The sequence below is a fragment of the Martes martes genome (assembly GCF_963455335.1).
Source record: "Martes martes genome assembly, chromosome: 11".
Lineage (NCBI taxonomy): Eukaryota > Metazoa > Chordata > Mammalia > Carnivora > Mustelidae > Martes > Martes martes.
The window spans coordinates 4,619,304-4,645,487 of record NC_137899.1 but is presented as its reverse complement, the minus strand read 5'-3'; positions in this window follow the sequence as shown (position 1 = coordinate 4,645,487).

The window sequence follows — 26,184 nt, the reverse complement described above, 5'->3', positions numbered from 1 at the left end:
TTGCATTTCTATAGCCTGGAAAGAGTTAAAGTCAACATAATTAATAATCTAGACTAATCCTAGTATATCAAATATTTATAAAGAGTTAAAATAAAAAGCAACAGAATGAACATGCAAAGATTATATATATATATATATATATATATATATATATATATCTCAGATAGAAACTGTAATATATCACAGCTTTGCAAGATGGGGATTTCATTTGCTAATGGTTAAAACCAGGAACATAAATCATGCTAGTGAAAAGGTCTGTTGAAACATTTTTTGAATAGTGTCCACAGAATACATGTTCCATGAGATATTAATCTTTATTGGTATGTTAAAAATACAAGTTTTCCAGAACACATAACTGGAAATGTTACACATTAAATCAACATCATGGATATTGACAGTGCATATTGGAGTATTAATGTCTTTAGGAAATTATGCACTGCAAATCTATAGTAATGCTTAACCAAACTTACCAAATATAAAATGGATAATAGACTTGGATACTAGCAGCAATAGTCAAAATAATAATAAAATGTTATCCTAAGAATAAAAGATGAATAAATAAAGTATCCATTAATAATCCTGAGGAAATACGCAGAACATACAAGAGAAACTTTATTAAGAGGTATAACAGAAAAATTTAGTAGTGAGTTATGCTGTATTTCTGAGTGAAAAAACTAAAAATCATAAAGCCATCAGTTCTTGATAAATCTCAGCCTAAAACAATATAAAATTATTCTAGTAAACGAATAATATTACGAAGGTTTATGAGAAGGCATTAAGAAGTGAAGCTAGCTACAAAATTTATCAATTTTGGGGGGCACCTGGCTGGGTCAGTCAGTTAGGAATCTGACTCTTGATTTCAGTTCAGGTCATGATATCAGGATTGTGAGATTGAGCCCTGCATCAGGCTTCACACTGGGTGAGGTGTCTGCTTAAGATTTCCTCTTTCAGGGCACCTGTGTGGTTCAGTGGGTTAAGCCTCTGCCTCTGGCTCAGGTCATGATCTCAGGGTCCTGGGATCAAGTCCCACATCAGGCTTTCTGCTCAGCAGGGAGCCTGCTCCCCTCTCTCTCTCTGCCTGCCTCTCTGCCTATTTAATCTCTCTGTCAAATAAATAAATAAAATCTTAAAAAAAAAATTCCTTTCTCTTTCTTCCTCTGCCCCTCCCTGCCACTCATGTATGTTCTCTCTCTCTGTAAAAAAAAAAAAAAAAAGGCAGAGTTTGTGTAAAAGTAATACTATTACTATCAACTATTAAAATACTCAAATGCAAACTGCCTCTATTAGTTTTTGTATATAACGTCTAGCATGAAATATGAAGCTACCAAGAATATTCAGTACTTGAAGTCAAGATCACATGACCAAAAATAGGAGGAATAACACAGAGTGGAAATTCAAGAATTAAGACTACCAAACACTGGTTTTAATTTAATTGTACAACCTAATGTAGTCAAGGAAATAAATGACCAGAAGAAAAACAACAGAGAGAACAGAAAATAAGGAATGAAATGAAAATTTTTAAAATGTAAAATAATGTATTTATTTAATTTAATTTTATTTAATTATTATTTTATTTTATTTATTTTACATTTAAAATGTAAAATAAGATAACTGAAATTATAAAGATGCATTTAATAGCAAATAGGCAGATATAAAGTGATAATGAGCTAGAAGTAAATAGCCGGATTAAAACTCGGAGTGAGAAGTGGGTAGAAGACATAGACGATAACACAGGACACATTTGGGATGTGATGGAGAGGTCACACAGTTATGTAATCAGATTTCCAGAAAGGAGAGATAATGGAGCAAAAACATTATTTAAAGTGATAATGGCCAAGAATTTTAATATTTGACAGAAGCCATCAGCCCAGAGACTGAAGGAGCTAAAAGAAGCCAAATAGTATAAATACAAAGAAAAATCAAATCTCAGTCAGGCTGCTGAGACCTAAACACCAAGAGAAAATCCTAGGACCAGTAAGCAGCAAAACAAAAATCCTAATTTCAAAAGAGCCTGGAATGTCTGGGTGGAGAAGGCAATCCCAGATCTTGGGACTCAAGCAGCCTCTTGGGCTGGGCCACCTGTGGCTGAGTTGAGGTGCAAAGGGAAAATAAAGCAAATCCCCATGGGATGGAGAGTCCCTTCCCTCATCCAGAGATACCAGGCATCCAGGCAACATAGGGGGATCCCACTACAACAGGCCCTGGAAGCAATCTCCCTCCCTGGGGTTTGGAGAGTCCCTTCCTCCACCAGGAGGTAACAGGCATCTCATCTGGGGAAACTCTTTTTGCCCTTGGGCAGCATTGGCAGGGATCACAGTGAGTTCCAGCAGAATCCGATACCAAAGAGATGAAAATAATATTGTCAAGGCTTCAACAATTGAATAGTCACTGGGACTGTAGTTTATAAAAGTAGATCAGGACCTGTGTGCTAACCCTAAGTAAGGCGATTTCTCGCTTTAAAAAATTTAAATAGGACCCAGGTTCTCCTAATCTAAGAATCTAAATGTTCAGGACATAATTGAAAATCACTCATTATACCAAGATCCAGGAAATTCACAACTTGGATGAAAAACAGACAATTAACTGATGCCAACAATGAAATCAATCAGATGTTGAAATTATCTGGCAAAGATTTTAAATCAGCCATCATAATAATGTCTCAACAAACACATTACAAATTCTCTTTAAACAAATTAAAAATAGAAAATCTCAGCAGAGAAATAAAAGCTATAAAGAAAAGCCAAGTAAAAATCATAGAACTGAACATTTCAATAACAGAAATAAAAAACTCACTGGATGGGCTCAATGGTAAACGGAAATGACAGAAGATAGAATCAGTGAACTTGGGATCAAAGCAATATAGTTGATACAATCTGAACAATAGAGAGAAAATAGACTTAAAAAATGAGCAGAGCTTCAAGTATTTGAGGGACAATAACGGAAAATTCATTATTCATATGAGTAGAGTCCAATAAAGAGAGGAAAAAGAAAACCCTGTATATGTGTTTAAGGAAATCTTGCTGGAAATTTGAGATTCAAATAATTGGCAGCAGAAAACTCCCAAATTTTGAGAAAGAAATAAACCTACAGATGTAAGAATCTCAAATAGAACAAAATCAAAGAAACCCACACACAGGCAGGTCATAATTAAGCTTCTGAAAACTAAAGACTAAGAAAAAACATTGAACACAGCCAGAGAGAAACAATGCATTCTCTGTAGGGAACGTCAGGTAGTGGATTTCTCATCTGGAACCCTGGAGGTGGGATGGAGACCATTTTGTCAAATGCCGAAAGAAAGAACCGGTATCTCTGAATTTCATGGCTGGGAAAATGATCGTTCAGGAATGGAGAGGAAATAAAGACATTCTCAAGGGAGTGTCACAAGAAGACCCACCCTTAAAACATGGCTTAAGGAAGTCCTACAAACAGAAAAGAAATGATGAAAGAGACATCTTGAAGCAATGAAGTAGGAACATGAGAAAGAACAGATATATCAATGTACATGAGTTTTATAAATGATATTCGATGATTGAAACAACAACTATAAAATACAAGTTTTCCAGGGGCACCTGGGTGGCTCAGTGGGTTAAGCCTCTGCCTTCAGTTCGGGTCGTGATCTCGGGGTCTGGGATCGAGCCCCACATTAGGCTCTCTGTTCAGCAGGGAGCCTGCTTTCCTCTCTGCCTGCCTCTCTGCCTCCTTGTGATCTCTCTGTCAAATAAATAAAATTTTAAAATAAATAAATACATAAATAAAATCTTTTAAAAAAATACAAGTTTTCCAGACTTTAATTGGATAAGGTGAGGGACCTAAGTGGAAGTGCCGTTTCCACACTTCATTCAACGTGGTGAAACGCTGATACTAATGGACTGTGAAAAGTCGTGTGTGTGTATTGTAATACCCAGAGCCACCACTAAGAACACTGTACAAAGAAATACACTCAGAAACAGTGTAACTAAATCAGAATGACAATTATATGAAAGAACAGATTTGTATTGCCAGCGGTTAGGAATGGGGATGAGGTGGGGGTCAGTACGGGAGGGCAGTGTTACCAAAGTCCACGTGAGGGAACTCCTGGTGATGAAACTCTTCCATATCTGGACCATTATGGTAGATGCACAAAACTATGTATGTGATAGAAGTAATAGAACGAAACACACACACACACAAGTAATCTGAGGGAATCTGAAAAAGATCAATGGGGGGCGTCTATGTCAACACCTCGGTTGTGATCCTCTACTACAGTTTTGCAAGTTATTACTATAAGGGGAAATGACAGCCAGGGTGCATAGGATCTCTCCGTATTATTTCTTGCACTTGCATGTGAATCTCCAATTACCTCAAAATTGAAAAGTTACCCATCCCCCAGCCAACATGATAACAATAGGAAGGACACTCTAACATTGCTTAGAAAGTGGTAAAATACTTACAAAATAAGCCCAAGGAAACAGGTTGTAATATCTAGGGTAACTGCTCGAAGGACAGTGAAAGACTAAAACTACTAAGTAAATAGAGGGAGAAGAGAAATGATTTTTTAATAAAGTATTTGATTAGTCCAAAATGAGGAAAGAAAAGAGAAAAATGAAACACAGAACTGGTGCACCTGCTAGAAAATAAATTGCAAGATCACAGATTTAAACTTAAATATAAAAGTAGTTACAGGGCGCCTGGGTGGCTCAGTGGGTTAAAGCCGCTGCCTTCGGCTCAGGTCATGATCCCAGCGTCCTGGGATCGAGCCCTGCATCGGGCTCTCTGCTCAGCAGGGAGCCTGCTTCCTCACTTCTCTCTCCGCCTGCCTCTCTGCCTACTTGTGATCTGTCAAATAAATAAATAAAATCTTTAAAAAAAAAAAAAGTAGTTACAATAATGAAAGCTGCCAATATCACAAATGAAGACTATGATTACAGACTTCATTTTAAAATGATAAAAGAAATAAAGCTTGAGATTTACATCTTAGGTATAAATAAAAAAATACTTGAAAGTTAGGTCTTTCAAAAAGCCAGTCAAACTGATAAATCCCTTGGTCAGACAGTTAAATGAATGAGAAAGAGGATACATCGCCAATACTAAAGATTAAAGAAAAAGGACACTACTACAGAATCTGTGGATGTTAAAAAGCTAACACTAGAATGTTACTAAAAGTTTCATGCCACCAAATTCAACAATTCTGATAAAATGGTGAAATCCCTTGAAAAATACGACTTTCAAAACTGAAAAAATAAAATAGAATACTTGAATAATCCTATATCTAATGAAGAAATTGAGTCTATTATGAAATCCTCTTGACAAATAAAAATTCCTCATCCAAATGGCTTCATTGGTATTTATGAATACTTTCCCAAATACTTCCAGACAATAGAAAAATAAGAACCTTTCAACATTTTGCAAAAACCTTGATACAAAACTTGAAAAGAACATCACACTAAAGGAAAATTGGCCGCCACATCTTTATTGTGAACCCAGTTGCAAATGTCCTAATCAAAATATTAACTATATAATCCAATAATATAATAAAGAAAAATATGTCACAACTAAATAAACTTGGGTTTATTTTAGGAAGTCAAATTTTGTTTAACATTTGAACAGTGACTGGTGGAATTCACCACCTTTACCGATTAAGGAGAAACATGATTATCTCAAAAGAAGAAAAATCATGTGATCAAAGTGAGTATCTGCTCATGATAAAAAATCTTAAGAAACTGGGAATAGAAGGATCCTCTCAATCTCATAAAGAGAACCCACAGGTACAAACAGAGCAAAACTCGGTCAATAAAAACCGATGGCATTTCCCACTATTGCTGAGTAAGCTCCTACTGGACCAAACCCGCCAGACACCATGCAAAAACTGAGAAAAACTGAGCAAAAATATAAGCTGTAGGCACTGGAGACTGAAGGAAAGTAGGCGGATCTTACAACAGAGTTGATACTTGGAAGAAGAAAGCAATATGGGGAAAGTTTCCCTTTTGGGAGCAGGGGAGTTTTAGTTGACAGTAAGACCTTGATTTGTGCCATGTAGCCCGATGACTGGTATCTGAACCTGACCAGGGATAGAGACGCATCTGTGCAGGGGAAGAGGAGACAATGATGGGAGATGGGTTACTTCTAGGGAGATTAACTGAATAAATACTTTAGGGATACTGAAAGTCAGTTTCTCATTTTTGGAGAAGGGGTACTCATCTCCTAAGTAAGGAGACAGAGAAAACTGAAAACCATGGTTCTGGATTGGCACTGGAATTATCTGTGTGAATGCCTGGTCTTGTAGGTAGGCATAGGTCTACCCATATGTTACCTCTGTATGTGTAGATACACACAGATTTTCCCTAGCTCCGTCCATCAAGAAGAATTAGAAGCAGCAGCATTCCTGGGATGCCTGGGTGGCTCAGTCACTTATGTGTCTGCCTTTGGCTCAGGTGATGATCCCAGGGTCTCGGGATCAAGCCCCACATCAGGCTCCCTGCTCAGCGGAGAGCCTATTTCTCCCTCTACCTGCCAGTCCTCCTGCTTGTGCTTTCTCTCTCTCTGACAAATGAATAAATCTCTAAAAAAAGAAAAAGAAACAGCAGCACTCCATAGCAGTGAGCACAACTAGCCCCAGTTCTTGGTTTCTATACACCTCTTTTCACCAGATGGAACTACAGCTCCTAGAGGTAACGGTTGATTCCAGGGAGGGGGTTGAGAGAACATGGCATGGACCTACACTATGCAGACAGTAAGGAAGTAAAGTTTGAGGGGATACAGAGGCCAATTTGAAGGCGCTTCCATTATTCAAATATGGAAAACTTTGAGTGTCTAAGTAAATAAGGATTGTAATAGATTACAAGTCATTGAATTAAAGAGGAAGCCGTGAGCCCATACTGCTATAAAGGATAAATAGACAAATAAATTATAACTTTGATAAAGCATGGGATACATATTTTTAAGATTTTATTTATTTGCCGGAGAGAGAGAGAGAGAGAGTGAGAACAACCAGGGGGAGCAGCAGGCCAAAGGAGATGCAGACTCCCCACCGAGCAAGGAGTGGGACTCGATCCCAGGACTCTGGGATCCTCAGCTGAGCTTAACCAATGGAGCCATCCAGGCATCCCTAAAGCATGGGGTATTTACATAGTTTCAAGGTACGAAAATGATTGTTACACAGATAATGATTGTTAATTTAAAAAGGGAACAAGGAAAAATGATTTTCTGGTGGAGAAACTGGCAGATGCCACCTCCATGAAACAATCAGAGTGGACGTCTCCAGTAGTGGGACAAATCAAGGTTATGCTTCGTGTGGTGGACTATCTGCAGTACACGAAGTATTAGGAGATGCCAGGCAAACACCTGCAGGGAGAAATTTCTAGAATAACAAGGCCTGTATTCTTCAAACCGTTCAAGAAAGTGACTGGGAATTACTGAGTATGTTTTCTAGGTTGAAAGAGATGAAAGCGGAATTACATCTAAACGTGACCCATGATTCTACACTTGATCCATTGGCTGTAAGGACATTCTGGGGTCAGTTGGTAATAATTGAGTAGGGTTTGTGGATTGAATGATAATAATAGATCAATGTTTATTTCCCATGTTGATGGCCTTATGGAGAAGATCTGTAGGGTGATTTCTTTGTTTATAGAAAATATGCTCTGAAACATTTCACAGTTGATGGAGCACCATGTCAGCAACCTAGCATCATATGATTATGGGAGGAGTTTGAATAATTTTGAAAATTTTCTTGAAAAATTTGAAAATTTTCTCTAAGTAGAATTTTTTCCCCCAAAATATGTATCATATGATTATGGAGGGAGTTTCCTAAAATTATCGTGAAAACAGTCTAATTTGAAATGTCTTCCCAAAAAACACACATATATTTAAAAAGAAAGAACACGGGCAATTTACAAAATCACATATATGTCAATGCATTTGGAATATCAGCTCCATTTGCAGAAATAGTGGGGCCAAGAAAGAGGCCAAATGATGCATCCCTTGGATGTTTTAGGATTTTAAGGGAAAGAGTATCTTCATTGCCAGAGCTTAGCAGAGGGTTTAATGAAGAGAGCTGAAACCCATTCAAGAGACAGAGTGACGTGAGGCCGGTAAGTGACAGGCTGTCCGATCAGGACTCAGCGAGCCATGCTCAAGGCCATGTGTTCAGTGGCCAGTGCCCTTAGAATCCAGCCAGAGAAGGTGGAGGGGAAGGGTCAGGAGGAAGCGAACCCATAGTGGAAGAGAAACACCGGAGATGAAGAAGTGGACACTTTGGTAGATACAATGACAATGATCTCGAGTTGTTCACACCGTCACATGCCTGAAATATGTTCATTCCTGAATAATTCAGAGAAGCAAAATTCCGTTGCACCAATGTATAGAGGTGTCCCGCTGCGTCAGGCAAGCCTGTCACCAGTCAGGCAGACACGAAGCAGAGTCCGTGGTCAGGACAGTCTGAATTGGGGGAGAGTTGGAGAAAGTGTATGTTTGATGTCGATCTGTGCTTGTGATATTTGCAGGAGGTCTTGGGAGCGTGCCAGCAAGGCCCAGGGTAGCAGGTGTCTAATGGCATTCCATGGAGGTAGGGGCCCGAGGGCAGAGGTGTGCATCCAATTCTGAGGAGCAGAGGTGAGGCTGGATGACAAGAGTCAAGGGCCTGGAGGGCCCACATGGGACAAGGAAGGGAGAGGGAGTGCGGGCCAATTACAGAGCCGCCAGGGGTGGGATGATGTGCCACCTGCTCCAATGGGACTCTCCGTGAGCCTGCTCTGTGGATGTCTCTCTTGAAGTTTATCAGGGCAGGCATGGAGACAGGCTGGTCAGGAACACACTGAGGGCTTCTCTGTTCCAAGAACTGGCCAGGCATTTTAGAGACATTGTGTGCTTTATCCTTGCAACAAGCCCACTGGGAGGGTTTTATCTACACTGAGCTTATAGATAATAAGCCCAAGGCTGAGAGAATTACAGTAACTTGCTTACATGGGAAATTCAGCACTGCCTGACTCTGAAGCCCTAAAATTTACACCACAAACACTTGGCTCCAATTTACAGAAAAGCAGAGAAATATGTAGAGAGATGGCAGAAAAGGCATGAGAGAATATATTCCTTCTATAACATAGTTAGGATTGTGAAGTTCAATAGGTAACTGAGAAACCTTGCTGTCTTGCACAATCAATGGTGTCTTCCAGAATTTTAGAATTTCAAGACTGGCTGGATTTAGTTGCCAGTTTATACCCCCTGCCCTTTTTTTTAACCTCCAAAAGTGGGGCAAGTTTGCTAGGACATGGATATTAAAGCTCAGAAGAAGCTATTGAATTTTGTTGAACAAAACAGCAAAGCTTTGGTTACCTCTCTCAATGGTGTTTCGTCTCTTTCGTGAACCCATCATGGCATAGAATGCAAAAAAAAAAAAAAAAAAGAAAGAAAGAAAGAAAGAAAAGAAATACCAAAACAACTTCCCCAAAACAAAAAGACCAACACACACACACACACACAAACCCTGGCATATGTTTTTAAATACTACTCATAACATTTAAATACTACTCATAACATTTAATATTTATATTTATAAATTTAAATACTACTCATAACATTTAAATACTACTCATAACATTTAATATTTATATTTATTTATTTATTTATATATAAATTTATTTATATATATATTTAAATACTTAATTTATATATACTTAATACTTAAATTATATATATATTTAAATACTACTCATAACATTTCATAACATTCATAACATAACATTCATAACATTCATAACATTTCATAAACTCATTTGTGACTTACAGATATAAGTCTGTATTTCATAAATACTGGCTGCTTTCGTTGTCATTAGCTTAGTGGTTTTAACAATGACATTAGCGACAATATTTATTTTGTGGTTTTACAAAATATGTACCTCTCCCCATGATGACAAAAAGAAGTGGCAGTTGGTTTGCACATTTCTGTGGTTCTGTGATTGGCATTTATTATGGTTTCAGATACTGAATTTTGGTCATGAATTTCAGGTCTACCAAATGAATATGTGAAAAATTCAGTAAGTGTGGTTGGTTTTACCTTGACTGGAGGGACTGAGGAGCTTAGGACCACTTGGGGCTTCTTCCCACACTGCTGGTCTTGCCTCAACACACCACAAAGACGTCCCCTTTGTGTCCTGTCCTGCTGCCTTTCAGGCGTGGAAAGTACCTGCAGACCCCCATCCCACAATGTTGCTGACTCTTGATATTGTCAGACCTCAAAGTTAATGCCAGTGTAGTGGTAAAACTAACATGATTGTAATTTCAATTGAAGTTCCTCTTATTAATAGTGAGACTAGACATTTTCATGTATTTTTCTCTCAAAGTGTCCATTGGAAGAATTTTCCCACTCTCCTGTTGGATCACTTGTTATTTTTGTTATTTATATACTGGGAGTATATTTATCCGCTTCAGGAAAAATATTTCCTCTGTGATGTGTGTTGCAAATATCTTATCCCAATAGATATTATCTTTTCACATCATCATCGTACCTAATTTTAAGGCCAAATAGACAACCACTTCCTCAATGGAGTGTGCTCCGGTTTTTTTAAGGGGGTGCTCCCCTGTCTAGATCATAGTATTCCACATTATCCTAAAGTTTTTAGTTCAGATTTTAATATTTATGTCATAAATTTACCTTGAAAATATCTTAGTGTATCATGCGAGATAGGGATGCTAGTTAATTTTCTTTTCTATATTTATAAAAGTACTTTTCTGAACCACTTTCCATCAATCTCCATTGTCCGTTGGAATTGGGTTCTATCTTTGTCTAAGTCTGTCTCAGAGTCCTGCCTTCTGTTCCATCAGTCCCTGTGTTATCTCTGCACCAAGGAAGCCTGTCTTAGTCGTACTGTATACGATGTGTCTTGATAGATGGTAAAACACTCTGCAAAAGCCCCCTTCCTGCATGTCTGTGACACACAAATTATAGAGCCAACCTGATGCAGAAAACGAACTTCAACAGGAAGTTCGTTTGCATTTGCATAGAACACACAGATCAATCTAAGGTGAACTAACATCTTTTTTTTTTCTTTTAAGATTTTATTTATTTGAGAGAGAGAAGGAGGGAGCATGAGCAGGGAGAGCTGTAGAGGAAGAGGGAGAAGCACTCTCCCCTGAGCAGGGAGCCCGATGCAGGGTTCCCCAGGACCTTGAGATCATGACCTTAGCACTGAACTGACTAAGCTCCCCAGGTGACCCCCCCCTCCTTTATTTTATTTTCTTCCCATTCAGGTATCTCCTTTTCTTTGTGTGAGCGTTCTACATTTACTACATCTTCTATTGTATGCATTCCTGGGTATTCTACAATTTTCGCTTCTACTGTATATAAAAACATATTTTTATTTATATATTATTGACTATGACATTGGCCTCTTTGACATTACATTGACAGGCAAAGGTACACAGGTATGTACATTTCATTGGGATATACAAATGCAATTGACTGTCTTTGTCCATTTTGCATCCAACTTTTTTGACAATTCTATTCTTTAACTTCTATAATTCGTACACAGATTCCATCGCTTTACTATAGATGTTATCCACAAATAATAATAGTTTTATTCTGCCCATTAACATTCTCTACTTTTTGTTTCCTTTTATTTTGTGGTTGTCCTTTCCTGCTGGCCACAGCCTCAAGTGCAATTTGAAGGGAAGTGTGATAGAGATGGTTTTCTTCTTATTCATTTTAACAGCCCGTGATTAAATACAATGTTTTCTCTAGGTTTTTACTGGCCACACCTTTTCAGCTTAAGACTTTCTTAATTTTCTACTATTCCAAGCCATATTTTCATGAATGTTGAATTTCGTTATTTTTACCCACTTTCCTATTAATATGGTTTTTTTTTTCCACCGATGAGTCTTCTGATGCCAAGCTTTATATCCCTAAGATTACATTCTACTTATCTAGAACATTAACATTTTATGCACTGTTAGATTTGGTTTTCTCCCTGACTCTCCGTCTCTCTCTATTTTTAGAATTATTGAATCTGTATAGATGAGTGAAATGGGCTTATATTTTTCTTTTCCCTTTTCTATGTTGTCTGGTTTGGGTATTTAGGGGAAGCTGGCTACATTAACTGAGTTGAGTAGCACTCTTTTTTCCATTCTAAAAGAATTGGTGTGAGATTAGACTTCTTTGTTCTTTCAATTTCAGCTGAAATTCACTGACACAATTATCAGGTATGATGTGTTCTTTTAAAAATATTTTATTTTTTTAAAGATTTTATTTATTTATTGGACAGAGAGAGACACAGCAAGAGAGGGAACACAAGCAAGGGTAATGGGAGAGGGAGAAGTAGGCTTCCCACTGAGCAGAGAGCCCGATGTGAGGCTCAAACCCAGGACCTTGGGATCATGACCTGAGCCGAAGGCAGACACTTAATGACTGAGCCACCCAGGCTACCCTTAAAAAATATTTTTGGCCACTGGTTCAATTTATTTAATGGTTATGGGGCTAGTCCATTTTTTTTTTTTTTTAGCTCCTCTTGAGTAATTCTGTGAAGTTATATTTTTCTAGAAATGTATCTACTATATTTTGGTTTACATATTATACTGGAATCAAGTTGTACTTAACATCTTCTGCCTTTTATTGTTTGCAGCTTCCATAGTTGGGCTCCTTTTCTCCTTCAAAAGCTGCTTCTGTGCTTTCTCTTTTTCAAATGTGAAAAATTTCACTAAAGAGTTCTTAAATTCGTGAGGCTTGAAAGAATCAACCTGACTCTGTGTTGTTCTCATCGGTCATATATTAGTTTTCTCTTTCATGACTTTCATTTCTTACCTGCCTACTTTTTTGGTTTTATTCTGTTATTTCCCCAACTGAAATAAGAGTGTTATTTCTTTTTTTTTCATCTTTTAAGTCTATAAACTTCCTATTATGTATCATTTTAGGTGCGTGCTAAGGGGTTTATTTTCCAATTATTTTTATTGTGGTAAAACACACATGACATAAAATTTATAGTCTTAACTTTTTTTTTTTTATAGAAAAGCTGTCTTTTTGAGAGAGAGAGAGAGAGAGAGAGAGCACACATGTATAGGGGTGGGTGCAGAGGGAGAGGGAGAGAGAAAATCTTAAGCAGTCTCCATGCCCAGCTTGGAGCCTGATGCAGGGCTTGATCCCACCACCCTGAGATCATGACCTGAGCCGAAGAAATCAATAGTCAGCTGCTTAACCAGCTGAGCCACCTGGGCGCCCCAGTCTTAACTGTTTCTGAGTGCACAGTTCAGTCGCATCAGGTGCGTTCTTATTGCTGGGCAGCTTCCGTGACCATCCATCCCCAGGACTCTCCCTCTTGCAAAACTAAAATTTTGTTCCCATTAGACACTAACTTTCCATTCTTCCCGCCCCTCCCCCAGTCCCTGGGAACCACCATGCTACTTTCTGTCTCCAGGGTTTTGACTACCCTAAATAGCTTCTTTTAACTGGAATCATACAGTCTCTGTGTTTTTGTCACTGGCTTATTTCCCGCAGCATCATGTCCTCAAGGTTCATTGGTAGTGTAGCAGGTGTCAGAATGTCCTTCTTTTTAAGACTGAATAATATTCCATTGTACATATATACCACATTTTGCTTACCCGTGCATCCTCTGATGGGCCCATGGGTTGCTTCCACATTTTGGCCACGGTGAATGGTGCTATGATGGATATGGGATATACAGATATCTCTTTGAGACTTTGTTTCAATTCTTTACAGTACAGACCCAGATGTAGAGTTGTTGTATCTTGTGGCAATTCTATTTTGAACTTTCTGAAGAACTTCCATACTGTTTTCTACAGAAGCTGTACCATTTTACATCTCTCCTCACAGTGCACATGGGTTCTGATTTCTCCAATTGCCGCAGCACCTCTTAAATTCTTTTTTAAATAGTAGTCAACCAATAGAAAAAATAAATAAATAGTAGTCATCCTAATGGATATGAGATACTTCTATGTTTTCATAGAGAGCTTTTTAAATAACGTTTGGTTCAAAAAATGTTAATAAAGTTCCAAAACTCCAGATAACTCCAGAAGAATTATTTGGAATTGAGATTTAAATGCCATAAGCCATATACAACTCAGTTATCTTTTTGTTATAAATTGCATTGATGTCAGTGTTTATTAAGAATTGCTTTCTGCCCTTAGTATTTAGGTACTTTATGCAAAGTTTCCTTTGTAGAGGAAAATAATATGTATTCTTTAGCTGTTGGACACAATGTTTCCCATGATTAGGTCATGTTGTTGCTTACGTTACTGAAATCTCCTACTAAATTTTCATGAATATTTTGGTCTGACCTATTAATATTTAAGTTGTGTTACAAATATACCACCATTATGATTGATTGATTTCACATTTTCTCCTTGCATTTATGTCAGCTTGGACCTTGTAAAGTTGAATCCACGGCATTAGATGCATATGGGTCTACCCGTTATATATTCCCGGTGAATTGAGCTTATTGACTCTCTTTGTGCTTAATAATCCTTTTTTTTTTCTATTTAGTCTCTATTTTGTCTGCTGTTAATATAGCTTGACCAATTTTCTTCCTTCTTTATTTTTTTAATATAGCTAGGACTATTTTCGTATTGTCCTTTATTTCTTCTCCTACTCTTTTATTTTTGATGTCTTTACATTTTAGATAGGTCTCCTGTAAGCATCATGTAGCTGGATTTTTTTTTTCATTATATATTCTGATCATCCTTCGTAATTTAAAGGAATGCATAGTCAAAATTCCCAAAGCTGTTGAGCATGGTGGTAGCTTCTAGCACCATTCTGTTCTTGTTCAAGATTTGCTCTCAGCTACTGAAAGCCACCTCAACCAGGGTCACATGTTTCCAGGGTAACCCACAACCAATGCCTGATCACTCCAGGGTCATGAAAGTCCAATTTCTCCATGCCTCTATTGTGACATCTTTTGAAGGGCCACCCGAGTCCCAGAAATTGCTGTGGTTTCGGCTAAGGCTTTTGTTGTAACTGTTTCACAGCTAAGTATCTTCTGTCCCGTTCTGTTTATTTCATTCCCCCAAGAGCTGATTTTTGAGAGTATTTGCTAGTAGTGAATTTCCTGCATGCAAATCTCTACCTCAGATCTACTCCTTAGAACCTGACCTGTGGCATTAGTCCGTTTATTTTTATTTTAATTTTAATGTAGTTGGAGGTATGTCTATTATCTTACTTTGTGCTTTTAATACCTTCCTCCTCTTGTCCTTTTTTTTTGTCTTTCAGATTGATTGAATTTTCAAATTTCTCATTCCTTTTCTTTCTCCCCCGATTCTTTCAGAACTTACATATTTTATATCTAATTTTAGTGATGATCTTTGATATTTTAAAAGGAATAATGAACGAATTATATAGTTCACTAATATATCTGCCTTCCTCCTAAACAATGCAAAGATCTAAGGTTAATTTACTTTTGATTTTGATTTTAGATTAACTGTGCTTTTATCAAACCCCTAAAATTAAATGTTGTTGTCATTATATTATTTTATCAAATAGTCAGTTGTTGTTTAGACTTACCTGTCAGAATTACCAATACATTTGCCAATTATTTCTTCCTGCAGGTTTAATTATCCATCTGAATTCACATTCCTCCTTTAAGATTTTGTTTATTTATCTGAGAGAGAGAGAGAGAGAGAGAGGAATGTCAGTGGGAGAAACAGACTCCTCATGGAACTGGGAACCTGATGAGGGAATCGATCCCGGGACTCTGGGATCATGATCTGAGCCAAAGGCAGTCGCTTAACCCACTGAGCCACCCAGGCGCCCACATTCCTCCTTTTAAAAGACCATTCTTTAGAGTTTTCTTTAGTGGGTGTCAATAGATGCTTTTTTTTTTTTTTTTTTTTTTCAGAGAAAAACCTTTATTTTTCTCCTGTTCTTTCAAGGGAGTTTCCCTGGACGTACAATTTCATGTTGACTTGTTTTTGCCAGCACCTCAATGATATCATTCTCCTGTGTTCCACTTTTTTCTCAATCATTGCCACGTTGACACGTCAGCCATCAGTGGGATTACATTTATTTTTAGGTGTTAGTCTTTTCTCTAGTTTTCAGATCCTTATATTTGGTGTTCTGAAACACTATTTTGTGTCTCGGTATATATTTTATTTTATTTTGTTTGAGATTGGCTGGGCCACAGAAATCTAATGAGAGATGACTTACAATCAATTCTAAAAGATTCTCAGCCTTTGCCACATAAGATATTGGCTATACAAGACAGTCTCCACATCTAGACTCTGAACAAATGTGTTTTAAACCATTACAGTCTAATATTTCATGTGTCTTAACACATCTTTATATTCAGCATCTAGTTTTCTTTCCGTGTGCAACCTCAATAATTTCTTCAAATTTGATTATCAGATAAATAATTCTGACTTCAGTTATATCTAATACGCTGGCTATTATTTTATTTTATTTATATAATTTTTAAAGATTTTATTTATTTATTTGAGAGAGAGAGAGAGAGCACAAGCAGGAGGAGTGGCAGGAAGAACAGACAGAGGGAGAAGCAGGCTTGCCACTGAGCAGGGAGCCTGGTGTGGGGCTCGATCCCAGGAACCCCGGGATCATGACCTGAGCCGAAGGCAAATGCTTAACCGACTAAGCCACCTAGGCACCCCTGTGTTTTAAATCTTAGTACTTTAAAATTAAAATATCTTTCAGAAGTTCAATATGCTTCTTTCCTTTTTATAATGTGCCTGGTCATATTTTACTGTCAACTAGTTTTTACCCATATTTTATTTCCCTCTCTGGTTTATGATGCTCTTTTGAAATTTATCAGTGGGAATTATTTGAGAGATGGGTGGAAATTGAGTTTCCTGGAAATTATTTGTCTTTCCTCCTAGGAAAGTAGGGATATCACCAACCTGGGGCCGTGTGGATTCGAGTTCTGAGACTTTTCATACTGTAGAGATATCTGGACTGTAAGTTGAAAATGCATGGGAAGGTCAGGTAAGGATGATTAAATTTCCCCTGCTATATCGTGCCAAAGCTCAAGTTGGCAAGTTTCTCCTTTGTTTCTAAATCACCTTACCTTTTCGGCTTTTTTTTTTTTTTTAAGATTGTATTTATTTATTTATTTATTTGACAGATAGATAACAAGTAGGCAGAGATGCCAGCAGAGAGAGAGGAGGAAGCAATCTCCCTGCTGAGCAGAGAGCCCGATGTGGGGCTGGATCCCAGGACTCTGAGATCATGACCTGAGCCGAAGGCAGAAGCTTTAACCCACTGAGCCACCCAGGTGCCCCAACCTTTTCGGCTTTTGACTTTAAGTCGGCATCCTGTTGGTGCCCCCAGTTGGAAAAGAAGTAGACTTATTGCTTGTCCCTTGTGCTCTGTGTGAAGATACCAAACCAAAACCTTCACTTCAGTAAGGTTGCATCGATGCTTCTGGGGAAAAAAAGAAAAAAAAAGAAGCTTAAGTTCTTGCTTACATTCTTGGATTCTTTTTCGACTCCACTATTTGCTTGTGAGCAATACACTAAAATATATTATAAAGATGTTTTACACTAAATTGTGTGTGTGTGTGTGTGTGTGTGTGTGTGTGTAAACAAATCTTAGGACATCCTGTCATACTTCCAGAAAAGAAATCCAGTTTATTCGAAAACAATTTTCTTGGACTTCAAATACAGAAGATTTAATTAATCACACTCCTTACTTTATGACACATTATAACCATTAGTCCACCTCCCTGTCACTGTTCTTTCCCTGCAAACAATCATTCTGATGCATCGAATATAGATTTGGGGAGTTTTCTTTCAAACTGTGTATCAGTATCTCATGGGCATATATTTTGATTTACGCACGTGGTACAATACAATCTGTTTCATTCTCCCCTTTTTCCCCATTAAGCATCACTTGAAAAGATTTCTCTGTGTTTCACTCAGTCCATTGAACTTGTTTCTTGTTACTATTAAATAACAGTTTGTATCCACGACATGTATCTTACACATTTTACCTGTCTGTTATTCTAGGATAAATTCTCCTGTGGTTTTTCAGCTCCTTACCTCCACAAGCAATACTTGTGTGCCCTTGAGAACTTCTGCATTATAACTGGGGAGTGATTATTCTTGACCAACAATGCTGGATTGCCTTCATTAGTCATTAAAATCAGTCTATACCTCTCCTGGCTTTGCAGGGGACAATACACATCTCCCATCTCTACTGATGCTTGACTTTATCTTGCTTTCTAATTTTATCTACTAACTTTGTCCATGGTTTTTGTCATTGCACAGAAATGCTCAATTTGGATATGATCTAATAATGGCTTTGGGCTTTTTTTCTTTTACTTAAGTTTTGTTCTTTTGCTACTCTTCCAAATCACAAATGTAGGGTCCCATGTTTTTCTCAATTAACCTTATAGTTTTCTCTTTCACGTTAAAATTTTTAATTCATCTAAGTGTCCTGCTAGATGTTGGTATTCAACACTTGAACAGTGACATCTGAGGAATTGACTTTTAATTTTATTTGGTTTTAATTAAAAAAGTAAATTTTAAACATCACAAAAAATTAAAAATAACATGGATAATATTAAAATATATTTTCAGCAAAGACAGTGAATTTGATAAGGCATCACTCAAGAAAAAGTTGACAAGAATGAATCACCTGAGATCAGAATTAAATGAGCAACCCAAAAATTTCTGATGACATTTAATAGACTGGACATGGATTAACTTAAATTCTTGCACAGAAAAAAGTTTTAGACAGAAATATGTTAAAAGAAATTACTAAGTTACACAAATTCCATTAGAAAGTTGTGAAGGGAAGACCAAACAGTGGAAAATCTGCGGTTAAGCCACCAAACAATTGCCCATAAAATACAACAGTTTTCTAAGAATATCAAGGACCAGTTGATTCAACATTTGAAAAATGGTAAGCACATTTTTTAGTTTTAGATGATTCACCTGATAAGAGATGCTATTCAGCTAATACCTTTGGTGTTTTTTTCCCCAGGGATTTCCACATTAACATAGTTTGTCAATTGACAATCTACAACTTTGAACTTGTGGCAAATATACTGTTGAATCGTCTACATTTTTCAAAGAATAATTTGACACACGTGAAAAAAATTAGCTCCTGTTATGACAGACAACGGTCCAGCTATGCTAGGTGAAAAATCCAGATTCACTAGATTTTCAAGTAAGAGATTCGTTTTTCCCTTATTTGCTTCATTTCCATGGCACGATAAATACTGAAACAAGTTTTTGCTCAGTTTTCTGAAGCTTTTATACTTTAATTCAAAGTATCAAAAATATATTTGTTAATATCCCTCATATATAAATGCAAATGAATCAACTAATAATCTTTGGTATTTGTCAGAACCTGTTGGTTGAGTGGTGGAAGTATTTTGGAAAGGTTTTCTTTATTGTTAACCACAATTCAAGATTTCTTGAAACAAAAGCAATGCTTGTAAAATATTCTATAATCGAAGACAAAAACTGGCCAAGTACACATTTTCTTACTGACATTTCGCTGATTCTGAGCTATCTGAATCTAAAGCTCCAATGAAAAGAAAGGCAATTTTATGACTTAGAAAGGAATGAGAATTTCAGTTAAAATAGGTGCTTTCCATCATAGGAATTAACAATAGCAATCTTATGTATTTTTCAACATGGATCAATATATACAAGAATTTAGTTACTATCTCCTGCATAATTAATTGTCTGCAAAAACTACATGAGAAATTTGAAATAAGCTTTGTGGATTTTTTTTTTTTACATGCAACTTTTTTTTTTTTTAAGATTTTATTTATTTATTTGACAGACAGAGATTACAAGTAGGCAGAGAGGAAGGCAGAGAGAGAGGAGGAAGCAGGCTCCCTGCGGAGCAGAGAGCCCGATGTGGGGCTCGATCCCAGGACCCTGAGATCATGACCTGAGCTGAAGGCAGAGGCTTTAACCCACTGAGCCACTCAGGTGCCCCAAGCTTTGTGGATATTGATGGATATACAGTTGCCTTGTAAATTATACAATACTCTTTTCAATTCTTTTTTTTTTTTTAAGACTTAATTATTTGAGAGAGAAACCACATGCATGCATGAGCAGGTGAAGAGGCAGAGGGAAAGGAAGAGAAATCTTCAAGCAGACTCCCTGCTGAGCATGAAGCCCAAGGCGGGGCTTGATCTCAAGACCGTGAGATCATGACCTGAACCCAAATCAAGAGTTGGATCCTTAACCCCTGAGCCACCCAGGAGGCCCTATACAACACTCCTTTCAATTCTATGTAAATGATGTTGAACTAATACATGAGTTATTGAATTTATCTAATTTGGAAAGACAGTAGTAGTACTAATGTGCTTGCCTCAAAGTAAAATCAATCCTTATAAAATATGTGAAGCTGTTTTGTCAAAGTAGATGCAAATATAAAGCTAAAATGATTTTTTTCATGCAAAATTCAGTTGTCAAATAGTTATTGTATGTTGAGGACAACCTGTTCATATGAATCGACTTCTTTAACCAAAAATTTTCTGAAAACGGACTATAGATGGACTATTGTAGTAAAATTTATAGGGAGAATAAAAACTTGTTCTAAGTGCAAAATACACTAGTTTGAAGTCTTAGAAAAAAGGTATAAAATATGTCAGTAATTTTCTAAAATTGATTACATGTTGAAATGATAATATTTTGGACACATTGAGTTAAAGTATATTATCAAAGGTAATATGTTTGTTTTTTAATGTGGCAACTAGGAAACTTTAAATTACATGTATGAGCCTCTTTATGTGGCTATTGGACAGAATGGATTTAAAGCCCTCATTGTAGGGGGCTACTTAATTTTTCTCCACATCATGAGTCAGTTTAACCAAAACTATCTTCCAAAAAGCTACCCATTCATCTGATGAGCTACTTTTATTGACAATACACACATCAATCTTCCTCTGAATCTCTTCTGCTCCATTGACCTAGTTTTCTTGAATTCTGCACTATTTTATAAACATGTCTTTGTAGAGTTTATGTGGAGTATTTATTTACTCAGATCATTTTCTGTCTTACATTAGAGTTCTTGTATTTTCTCTGTAGATGTCTTAGTTGTTTCCTAGACATGTCGATGTTTTTTGCTCCTATTGTAGTAGAGTTTCTTGTTTTATTTATGTGTGCACACACAGTTGATCCTTATTATTCACGGATTCCACATGTGCAAATTCACTGCTTTGCTAAAGTTTATTTGTAACTCCAGACCAACATTCCTAGTGCTCTCTGTTATTCACAGACGTACTCGGAGTGGCAAAGAATTTGAATGGCCCTGCACATCTTCCCAGCTGAGTTCCTGTGGGGCCCCTTGGACCTTCTTATCTCAGTCTCAGCTCTTGTACTGTAAACAAGCATTCCCTTTGCAGTCTATTCCTGACATGATTTTCACATTTTTGTTGGTGATCTTGCTATTTAAAATGACCCCCCAAGTATAATGCCAAAGTGCTACCTAGAATTCCTATAGGAAGGTTACGATTTGCCCTGCAGGGAAAACCTGGGTATCTGTGGGAAGAGCTCAGTTCAGGCATCATTTGCTGAGTTAACAGCACTGTTGGCTGTGAGTTCAGGGTCAGTGAATCAATGATATATATTAAATAAGATGCCTTTAAACAGAAGCACCATAAAACAAGGTTATGAGTTGATTGACTAATGAAATGTTAGAAGCAGAAGCTTGCTGGAGCCTAACCCTGTATTTTCCCTATGAGCAAAAGTTCAGTATTTGCTAATCTAGTACTTGTGGTGACTTTATAGAACACAACTGTGAGTATGGCCTTTGACTATATATGTAATTGATTTTTGTTATTGTGTAGAAATGCTAAGGAATATTGTAGACTAAACCTATCGACACCAAACTGGCTGAACACTTTTGGTTTTCGTAGCTTATTTGGTGAGTCTGATGCTTCTCCTGCATCGCTGATCCTGTCATATGCAAAGAAGCATGGTTTCCTGTCTTACCTCCAGATCCTTCGCCAGCCCTAGGTTAAATGAAGTGGTGATCGTGACTAGTATTCTTCATTGCCAACTCAAATACAATGCACCCGCATTTCTTTCATCACATGTTTGCTACAAGTTTTTGGTATATTCTCCATCAAATTGGTGAAGTTCTGTCTCCAGCTTAATTTTTCTCCTTTTATTTAAATAATCGTAATGTATTTTTCCTTAATATATAAACATTGCAGATTGCATTATAGATTTTCTAATATTAGCAACACTTGTGTTCCATCATTTTTATGGTAATATTTTAAACATGCTACTGAATTTAGTTACCTATATTTTATTTCAATGTTTATACTATATTCACAAGTGAAATGACCTTAATTGCATGAATCATGTTTGGGAACCAAGAATACACTAACCTCATAAAGTGGATGGGGATTTTTTTTTTTTAAGTCTGAAACAGTTATCTCTTCAAAGTATGGTAGATGTGACCCAAATCCAAATTCATAAGCCAACCATGTCAAATATAATAAGAGATGGTGTAGGTCAAAAGCAGTCGGTAGCCTCTATCGATGTTAATGTTGTTGATATTAGTTCTGGTTGTTCCTGAACATTCTAAAATGTTCCTTTTAGCAACTTGCTTTCCTCCAAATAATGTTTTTCAAGTTTTTATTTAAGTTCCAGTTAGTTCACATACAGTGTAATATTATTTCAGGTGTACCATATAGTGATTCATCTGATGCTCATCATGACAGGTGCACTCCTTCATCCCTATCATCAGCTCTCCTCATCACTTCACCTCCTCCCCTCTGGTGACCATCAGTGTGTTCTCTAGAGTTAAGAGTCTGTTTCCTGGTTTGCCTCTCTCTTTTCTCCCCCTATGTTTATTTGTTTTGTTTCTTAAATTACATGTATGAATGAAATCATATGATATTTGTCTCTGACTGACTTTTTCTCTTAGCATAATACACGTTAGCTCCCATCCATGTCCTTGCAAAAGGCAAGATTTCATTCTTCTTTAAAATTTATTATTTAGAGAAAGAGAGAGCATGCAAGCCAGGGGAAGGACAGAGGGAGACAAAGAGAGAGAATTTTTTGTTGTTGTTAAGATTTTATTTATTTATTTGACAGGCAGAGATCACAAGTAGGCAGAGAGGAAGGCGGGGTGGGGCAGCAGAGCAGGCTCCCTGCTGAGCAGAGAGCCCAATGTGGGGCTCGACCCCAGGACCCTGAGATCATGACCTGAGCTGAAGGCAGAAGCTTAACCCACTGAACCACCCAGGTGTCCCAAAGAGAGAGAATCTTAAGCAGACTCAGCATGTATTAAACATACTCAGCTGAGTATGGGGCTGGATATCACAACCCTAAGATCATCACGTGAGTGGAAATCAAGTGTCAGCTGCTTAATGACTGAGCCACCTGGATGCTCCAAGTTTGCATTCTTTTTGATGGCTGAATATTATTCCATTGTGTAGCTTTACTACATCTTTACCCATTCATCAATCAGTGGACATTTGGTTGCTTCCATGGTTTGGCTATCGTTGGCAATGGTGTTAGAAACACAAGGGTGTATGTATCTCTTTGAATTATGTCTTTGTATTCTTTGAGTAACTACCTCCTAGTGCAATTGCAGGATCACAGAGAGTTCTATTTTTAACTATTTATGAAACTTCCATACAGTTTTCCAGAGCAGCTGCACTAGTGTGATCCTTCGGCCACAGTCCATGAGGGTTTCCCTTTCTCCACATCCTCAGCAATGCCTGTCACTTGTGTTGTTGATTTTAGCCATTCTTATGGGTGTGAGGTGACAACTTTGATTGAATTTTTCTCTATTGAACATATTTTAATTGAGAAAAATCCTTGGTAGGTCGGAGTGAATTCTGCTAAATGGAGCATATTCTAGTATTTTTTGTTTAAAATGGTACTTAAGCCGTATTTTCTTAGGCTTTATCCTCTTGCCTTTATTCACTAGTACTTTCCTTTAGCAAATATTTGTAAAAGAGAACTCTATATAAATCATTTCTTTTTACGAGTCTTCTTTTTTTAGTTTTATGGTTTTATTAACACAAATAATGACTTGCACACATGCTGTCTGTCTAGTCATTTTCTTTGCTGTGCAGCCTAACATTGGGATTGGTACTCTGATGGCCAGTTAGGCTGCTCTTTTCACAATGGCTTTCTGGTTCTTGGAGAAGACACTGGGACCCATCTCTGCATAGTGAGATTTGTTACAAAGTAGCAATATTTCAGGCTCCTTGTGACTGTGGACTAGGAACTTCCAGATACCACTGGGATGTACATGCTTTGTTTTTTTGTTGCTCCAAATTTTTGTTGCTCCAAATTTACAGCACTTGTTGACAAACTGAATGGCACTATTGTAGGTCCCTTAGTGTGATGTACAGCCATTCCTTAACCTTAAATTATTTTCACAATGTGAGTAATAGTGACACCAAAGAGAAAAAAAGCACTGTGCTGCCCAGGGGTTTTTCCTCTTGCATGCAAATCAATGTCAGGATTTTGTAGTTGACTTACAATAACACTGAGTATTTTCAATGTGTATAAACCAATTTCTTAACTTGTTAGAGTTGTAGTTATTTACTATTTACATTCCAAAACCAATTCCAGGGACAGCTCTGTTGCTTATGAGCCTTGTTCTGTTTAGCATTTTACTTTATCAGAATTCACACTCAAAATATTGTTGCAGACCTGTTAGTTTTGTCTTCAATATTGAATACTTATACCGGATTTATAGTAAAGTATACCATAATGACAGATATTTCATTTTCAACAATAGAATTTCAAAAACTTTACTTTGATTCTACAAATTATTTTAAGAAATTGCACCATTATTTGAATTTAAACATTTTTCTATTTGATTCATATGACACACTTGATATAAAGCTCACATCTACCTTATATGTAGACACGGTACTTCTACTAAGGGGCCAGCACATTGAAAAACTAGTACTTTGCTTTTGATTACAGACAAGATTAAATTGAAGATAATTGGGATAAATTCCAATGAAAGATAAATGGCATAAATTCCAAAAGGGTCATTTGATCCAAATGGAAAGTCAGGTTTCACTGAGTGATATGAAATGCACTTACACTTCTTGACTTTTTTATCTTCTTGAGATAATTCTTAAGTTTTGAAGTTGATGTCGGTTCTTCATCAGATTTTATCTTCTGGATTTTTCATGGTGTCCATTGACACTACAGCTCATGGGGTGATTGGCAAATGTTAGCAAATACTTTGTGCACTATATGGTCATCATTAAGTTTATTGAGAAATGCAAACTAATTGTTTAATATTTCTTTAAATATTTACTTTTAAAAAGTCATTCTTGCCTAAATGTTTTATTATAAAATTCAAAAATCATTTCACAATTGTACAGCATTTGCGGAATAACATAACCGTAGGTGTTAAGACAAATTAGTAGTCTAGCGATGAGGGAGGGTGGGTATGGCTTTACAGGCAGAAGAAATCCTAGGGGTGATGAATAATTCTGTATGTTAATTATGGTGCTAGTCACATGAAGCCACACCCATGATACAACTGTATAGATCTGTTCGTGCAACACATGTATGACACTCATGGAAATGGATAGATCATCACTACTTCACTTTCACATTTAAAGTTCAACTTGGTCTGCTCACTGTTGTGTTACATATCCAGATGGGACCATGACAAAGTAAATGTCTACAAATCCCCTTGTTGCTTATTTTAACGCAACTATCAATAAGTGTAGTTTTTCAATAAGCAAATGAAAAATCTAAATGGATATTACTGAATGAGAGGCAGAGACGACAGTCACTAACAAGGACAGCCCTCATATCTATGTTTTGCAGACAAGAGGAGCTTGATGGAGGAAACAGCCAATGACCCAAGGAGATGTTCGGATATAGTAACTGGATAGATCTTCTGGTTGCCTCACTTAGGGAAAGGGTACACATGTTCTTTGGGGACAAACAAGCATGTACCTAGAGTTCCGGGTAGCCATGGTAATGATCATGGCAGAGAATACTAGATGGCCACGTGCCAACCTCGTAAGCTTTGAAATTTATGGAGACTTCTTCTACAGCATAATAGACGCTCTATTTCTAGAGTGTCTTACATGTGCTTGATAAAAATACTTGTTCTCTGTTTCTTGGGTGTAAAATCCTATATAAATCTAATAGTTGGAGAGTATCAATTGTATTGTTTAGGACTTTTATATCCCTACTTATTTTTTCACTGCTTAGTCTATCAGTTCTTGAGGGTCATTTGTTAATATGAGAGCATTCAAATAAAGGTCAAAGCAGAAAACTTTTTTTTTTTTT